Raw genomic sequence first — 6,971 nt, forward strand, 5'->3', positions numbered from 1 at the left:
TTTCTGGGGTTGGGAAATGTTTAGAAAAACAAAACTGAGTGACGTTCTGACGTCTGACGTAAAAGGTAACACCTCTGGGGTGTAACCAGGAAGGGATGAACATTATAAGCTCAATTCATTATTATAGTAGAGAGAAGTTGTCAGTGTTTTGCAGAGTGTCTGCTCAGAGCAGAGCTTCCGTGTTTGTTTTGATTCAGCCCAAGGTTGTACGCTGAGGCCTGTGCTGCTGATCGCTGAATGAACCTGATTGGAGTAAGAACAACAAAAATAAAGTTTTAACAAGAAATCCAGCTGAATCCTGTTTATTCAGACATACCATTTTGAACAACGCATATTTTTCCAACTATTTGAGTTCCCCGACGTGATGGATGATCTTGAATAAGCAGAGAACATTGGAGTTTATTTTTGGCTGTTGAAGAACCTGAGAAGATTTTGGAAACATCAGCTGTTGAGAGTGTGTACAGAAAAGCTTCAAGATGCCTCCTTACTTTTCCAAAGAGGATTTCTGCCAGCTTCTCCAAAAGGTGACGGTGTTGGAGCTCAAGATTCATCGTTTGGAAGAGATGAATGCTTTGGAGAACTCAACATGCATTCAAATGGGTGAGAAGGCTGAGAGGAGAGATCAACATGGAGAGGAGATGGAAGCTGCTTCTGAGTGTAAAGCTGTATGGAACTCTGTTGGTGCCAGACCAAAAAATCTCTCAGGAAGGATTCAGCTCTTAGATGACATTGAATGGCCAGAATTACAGAGAAATGCTTTTTCTCCTCCAGCAAGGAGAAGAAAGCAACAGGCTGTAATCAAAACAACCTGATAATGGCCAGAGAAATGAAGCAGTGCTTCTTCAAAACAGATTCACACCACTGGAAGAAACTGAGTCTGAACAAAGTTCATCTGCTGACCTCAGAGAGGGACCCGAGACTAGATCCAGATCCAGCTCAAAGCCAAAACAAGTCCAAAGAGAKACTTTCAAGAWTCAAGAAATGCTGATCATCACAGATAAAATGGTGAATGAGATCAGAGGCTTCTGGAACAAGAAAAAAGTCAACGTTCTGAGTTTTGCTGATAAAGTGTCTGACCTCACAGAGAAGATTCTGGAAATCTCAGCAGAGTATCCAACTCTGAAGACCCTCATGATTCGTACAGGAAATTATGAAGTTATGAATCGACAGTCAGAAATCCTGAAGAAGGATTTTATTCTGCTGCTGAATGCAGTTAAAAATCTCAACATGGATGTGTTCCTCAGTGGGCCCATTCCTACAGCCAGAGGAGGAGCTGAGAGGTTCAGCAGACTGTTGGCTCTTAATGGGTTTTTGGAAAAGTCCTGTGCTGACCACTCTGTGGGATTTGTGGATAACTTTGATCTCTTCTGGAAGAGAAAACATCTGCTCAAGTCTTATGGAATGGCTTTGAACTGACATGGATCAGAGCTGTTAGCTTCAAACATGAAGTATTTCGTGAACCAAGGTCTGGCTGGAACCAAACAACAGGAGAGTGATCAGCTGAGGTCTGAGGCTGAAGGACAACAGGTGCAAACTGAGACACTGATGGAAAACAATGTGCAAGTGGCTGAACCAGAACCACAGAGAGGGGAGCTACTTCAAGCTGCTGAACTGGAAGAACATCTGGACTCATCATCATCACAAACAGAGGAACCAGAAAATGTATTTCCTCAACAACAACTGAAGAAAAACTGACCACTTCTTCTCCACCTGAGGAACCCAAACCATCAACTGAGAATGAGAATGTAAAACCTACATCCAAGAAAAAAAAAGTATACAGGATCGGAGACTGCTTTGAAGACCCTGTGAAATGAGAACAGGAGCATTCAGATTATCGCACAAAGCTACAGAACCTTTGGATGAGGAGTAAAAATAAATGGACAGAGAAAAAGAAACAAGAGTGGAAAGAAAGCATTATGAGTCTTATCCCTGATGATGAATATTTTTATGTCTGGGAGGATTAAAAATTGAATTTCTGGGGTTGGGAAATGTTTAGAAATATCCTGATGTGTCAACAGATGTTATAACTTCTCTTTATAAAGTTTTCATAAAATTTCTAATAGTTTTGACATGTTTTATTTATGTCAAGAGAGAGATTGAAGAAATTTTGTAACTGATTAATTGAATTTTAGATTCAGTTTTGTATTTTATACTTTCTTATCATTACAGCTTTAAGGCCATAACAGAATAAGAGTTGGTGTGTGTGTGTTACCATGTGTTTTTTCTCTTAGCCTAAACAAAACTGAGTGACGTTCTGATGTCTGATGTAAAAGGCAACAGCTCTGGGGTGTAACCAGGAAGGGATGAACATTATAAGCTCAATTCATTATTACAGTAGAAAGAAGTTGTCAATGTTTTGCAGTGTCTGCTCAGAGCAGAACTCCCATGTTTGTTTTGGTTTGGCCCAAGGTTGTACGCTGAGGCCTCTGCAGCTGAGTGCTGTTCTGTGAACCTGATTGAAGACAGAAGATCAAAAATAAAGTTTTAACAAGAAATCCAGCTGAATCCTGTTTATTCAGATATTCATTACACACATTCTACATACATTATTACACATTGTATGTAATACATTATTACATACATACATACATTATATACATTCTTTTTTTGTATTTGTCAACGGAAAAAAAGACGCAACCAGCTGTTTGCTCATGTTCTTCGTTGGGACTTGGATCAAACGAGCTGCTCTTTGAGCTCTTTCTAAAACTGGCTTCGACAAAAAAATATAATTTTAAACGAGAAGCACTCGGAGAGTGCGAACCTCCGCCAAGACCAATTTCCCCCATCCTGTAAGAGTTAATGCGCAAAAGCAGAGATGGAAACACATTTGCTGAATAAGTTCTGACATAGTGAACATTTAAGCAGCAGTATGCACGGGACTTCCTCCCGGTGGAGTCCAATGTGAAAAAAAAGTCAAACTTGTCACCCGACGTTATTCATCATCAAACCGGTCTCGGATTAAGCTCCTGAGTTTTCATCAGTCACATTTCACCATGTAAAATGTCTATTTTATCCCCTTGTATAAGTTTGTAATGGTTGGACTCTCTTTATAAAGTGCTTCCTGGTACAGTCAGCTCATGAAGCGAGTTGAGTTTTTTTTTGAAGCGAGTGATTGAAGCAAAATACAGTGTATGAGCACTTTCAGTACAAACACTCCTACAAACTTCAGAGCAATCACATAATAAAGTTCTCAAGTGGAGGGAGTACCAGGTTGATCAGCTGTTCCCGCGGACAGTCCAGCTTCAGCTGCAGCTGGGCCCTCCTCCCGCTGTCAGTGTCCTGTTATTCCCATAATGTGAAGATAATAGCATTTCTTTTTGTACGTGTCTAGACAGCATGTAACATCGCCAGAAGTAGTTGATAACAGAATAATCACAACTTTCCTGATAGTACACATTCAGGGATGTGTAGTCCCAGTGAGTTTGCAACTTGTACTTCCTGTTTCATACAGGCATGCGTGTGACGAAATGACACTGCGTAGCCCTAATGATTCGCTGGAATTAAAATAAAAAAATTCCTGTATCCGCATTGTGATCCGGAACATCACCAAAATGTAATGGTGTATTCCTTGGGCCAGTACCCACATGTGACAAAATGTCATGACAATACGTCCACACATTTTTGAGTAATTTTGTCCACAGACAGACAGAATGACAGACAGACATTCACAACCGAAAACATTACCTCCTCCCCTTGGCGGAGGTAACAAAATAACACGCAGAAGGATTTGAGCTGCTCAGTGTCCTGTTCTGGTCCAGCTCCAACTCCTCTGCGCTGCCACAACTGAGGACCACTGGCCTGCTGCAGTGCTCCTCATGAACAGACACATCCACAAACTCTGGACCTATAACCTATCACACAGTGAAAGCCGCAACGCCCTGTTGGCACAGTTCTGACTGGGGACATGCACAAAACGGCTGTCACTAGGGGATAGCAGCAGGGAAGCAGACGAAAGTTGCACTATTTTTTTGTTTGTTTGTTTGTTTTTTTACGCAGCAGGGGGAAAAAGACATGCGACTCGAAGTCTAAACCAGGTTTTAAGAGGTCAGGGGTGTTAATTGTAATCTGTCAAAATGACGAACGGCCTTCAGATTTTTCTGTCATTGTGTAAAAAACAGGTCAAATATGGAAAATATTCCATTAACACAACCTCTGTTTAAGAGACTTTGAGTTGTTTATCTCCTCCTTACTGGTTTGCTTCATCCTGCTGTACTGAATATGACGTCGACCCAATATTAGTATGCAAATCCTATTCTAGGTGCAGGTGAACTGTGCCCGATGACTCCCTATTCTTTTGCATTGAGGACCTACTGTTCATGCCCAGGAGTTAACATTAGTCTTCAATGGTAAAGATTTCTGCGCGTCTGAAATAAGCATTTTAAAATGTTTTCAAAATAAGTCTGGCACTTTGGAGAAGATCCAGGACTCGCTGGAGGGATTATGTATCCCCTCTGGTCTGGGAACGTCTCAGAGTCCCCCAGGACATGGAGGGTGTCGCTGGGGAGAGCGGGGTCTCTCTGCTGCTGCCCCGTGACCTGATCCCGGATAAGCTGCAGAAAACAGACGGACAGACAATTAATATTGTTAGTCTAAATTATTACATTTAAAATTATAAATAATTCAAGCAGAATAGCCTATTGTCAAGATAATCATAGACTATAATTTATTTTTAACTCAAAATATCTTCAAACTAATGAATTATAAAGTTATTAGGGTGGAAAATCCATCTGGATAACAGCAGACTGACTGCTYGTAAAATATACGACAGGTCWGGACCACTCGTRAATTTTGTTCRTATCTGAARAAAATCTTAGAATACGAAAACATTGGTGAATGCCACAAATTCTCCTAAATCACTCGTACGCACAACTTAAGAACAAATCTGTACATACGAACAGTTCTTGCATGAGGCCCATTGTTCTTCAGACAGATGAAACCCAGAAATGTTCTTCCAGAACTGTGCTCACTTTTTCCACAAGTTTTTAGCAAAGGCTAATCTAGCCTTTTTATTCTTAAGACTTATGTGTGGCTTGTAGTGTGCAGTGAAACTTCTGTATTTACTTTATTGCAGTCTTCTGTTTATGGCAGATTTGGATATTGATACTCTTACCTCATGGAGAGTGTTGTTCACTTGGTTGGCTGTTATGATGGGGTTTCTATTCACCATGGAAATTATTCTGTCATCATCCACCACTGTTCTCTTCTGTGGATATCCAGGTCTTTTTGCATTGATGAGTTCACCAGTGCTTTATTTCTTTCTCAGGATGTATTTAGATTTGCGAGACAGGTTTGGCAATGGGCACCAGTGACCCACGCGACCCTGAAAAGGAAGAAGCGTGTACAGAAAATGGATGGATGGATGGATGGAGGTTTGGCAATCATGGCACTATTTTTACGATGGCATGCCACAACTGGCTCAGTTGTGGTTTGGTTTATGTGGTCCTGCAAATGCATGGGACCACCTCTGGGAAACCACATCTAGACCACTAAAGCACCATAATTATTTGGGTAAGTGGACCGTTAGTGTACAGTATTGTATGGTCCAGTACCGGGCCAGGCAAATTGTGCAATGTGGGTGTTGTCAGTGTCTGAGTATATGTTGCAGTTATGAATCTAAACTTACAGACATAAAGAAACAAGTATTTTTATGTGTGATAATAAAATCATTTCAGTTTTAACTCAATAACAGCTTATGTTTCTTGGTGAGAAAAACAGAAAAACAGAAACCAAGAGAGACACATTAAGGCAGGATGGCTGAAGCATGAATTATTTTTAAGAAATCACATAATGAATATTATTGAATACACTGACACAATTGGTAGTACAAAATCCAGTGTTTCAGCTCAGGGAAATGCTGTTCATTAATGGAGGTGAAGGTGCTTGAATCGTTGACTAAAACTGCATTCTTAAAGCAGTTGCTTGGAAAAGTTGATCAGTATTCTCCTCAGTCATTTAAAATGCAGTTTTAGGGCACAGCTACAATATCTGGGCCATTTGTCACCAACTTACTCTGGGCTTCATTTAATTACTATAATTTGTATGTCCCAGTGGAATTTTTATAGACCATTTTCAGTAGCAGATTCCAATAATCATTGTTTTAGCTGAACAGCGACAGCAAGTGGCTCATGGAGAAGTTATTCTAAAGATTTCTGAAGTCAAGTTCCAGTGGAGATGTATGGTGACTTAAACAGATGGCAATTAAAACTAAATCCATTATCTCCCTAACCTATACTGCATTCATTTCCCCAAAGATTATCTAAATAATTATAAAAAATAAAGCAAGTGAACTTCGTTTCTGTAATTAAAAACATGCTGGTTCCCATATGGGGAGCTTTCTCTATTTAAAATACAGTAGAATGTGGTGTTTTACAATATCGCATGGACATCAGGGGCAGTTCCCCTGAATTGGCAGACCGGGGTGGTGGTCTCCCTATTTAAAAAGGGGGACTGCAGAGTGTGTTCCAACTACAGGAAGATCACACTTCTGAGCGTCCCTGGTAAGGACTATTCAGGGGTTCTGGAGAGGAGAATCCATCGGATAGTTGAATCTTGGATTCAGGAAGAGTAGTGTGGTGTTAGTCCTGGTTGTGGAACAGTGGACCAGCTCTACACCCTCAGCAGGGTCCTGGAGKGTGCATGGGAGTTCGCACAACCAGTCTACATGTGTTTTGTGGACATGGAGAAGGCGTTTGACCATGTTCCTCGGTGACTCCTGTGGGGGGTACTTTGGGAGTGGGGTACTAGGCCCATTGATACGGGCTGTTAGGTCCCTGTATGACCGGTGCTAGAGCTTGATCCGCATTGCCGGTTTTAAGTCGGACTCATTTCCGGTGAGAGTTGGACTCAACCAAGGTTGCCTTTTGTCACCAATTCTGTTCATAACTTTTATAGACTTTTTTTTTTCTGATGGCCTCCCTTCTCCCCCTTTAGCCATCCTTTCCACACCATTATTATGTTTTTTTTTTTTTTTT

This window comes from Austrofundulus limnaeus, unplaced genomic scaffold (genome assembly GCF_001266775.1).
Source record: "Austrofundulus limnaeus strain Quisiro unplaced genomic scaffold, Austrofundulus_limnaeus-1.0 Scaffold1069, whole genome shotgun sequence".
Classification (NCBI taxonomy): domain Eukaryota; kingdom Metazoa; phylum Chordata; class Actinopteri; order Cyprinodontiformes; family Rivulidae; genus Austrofundulus; species Austrofundulus limnaeus.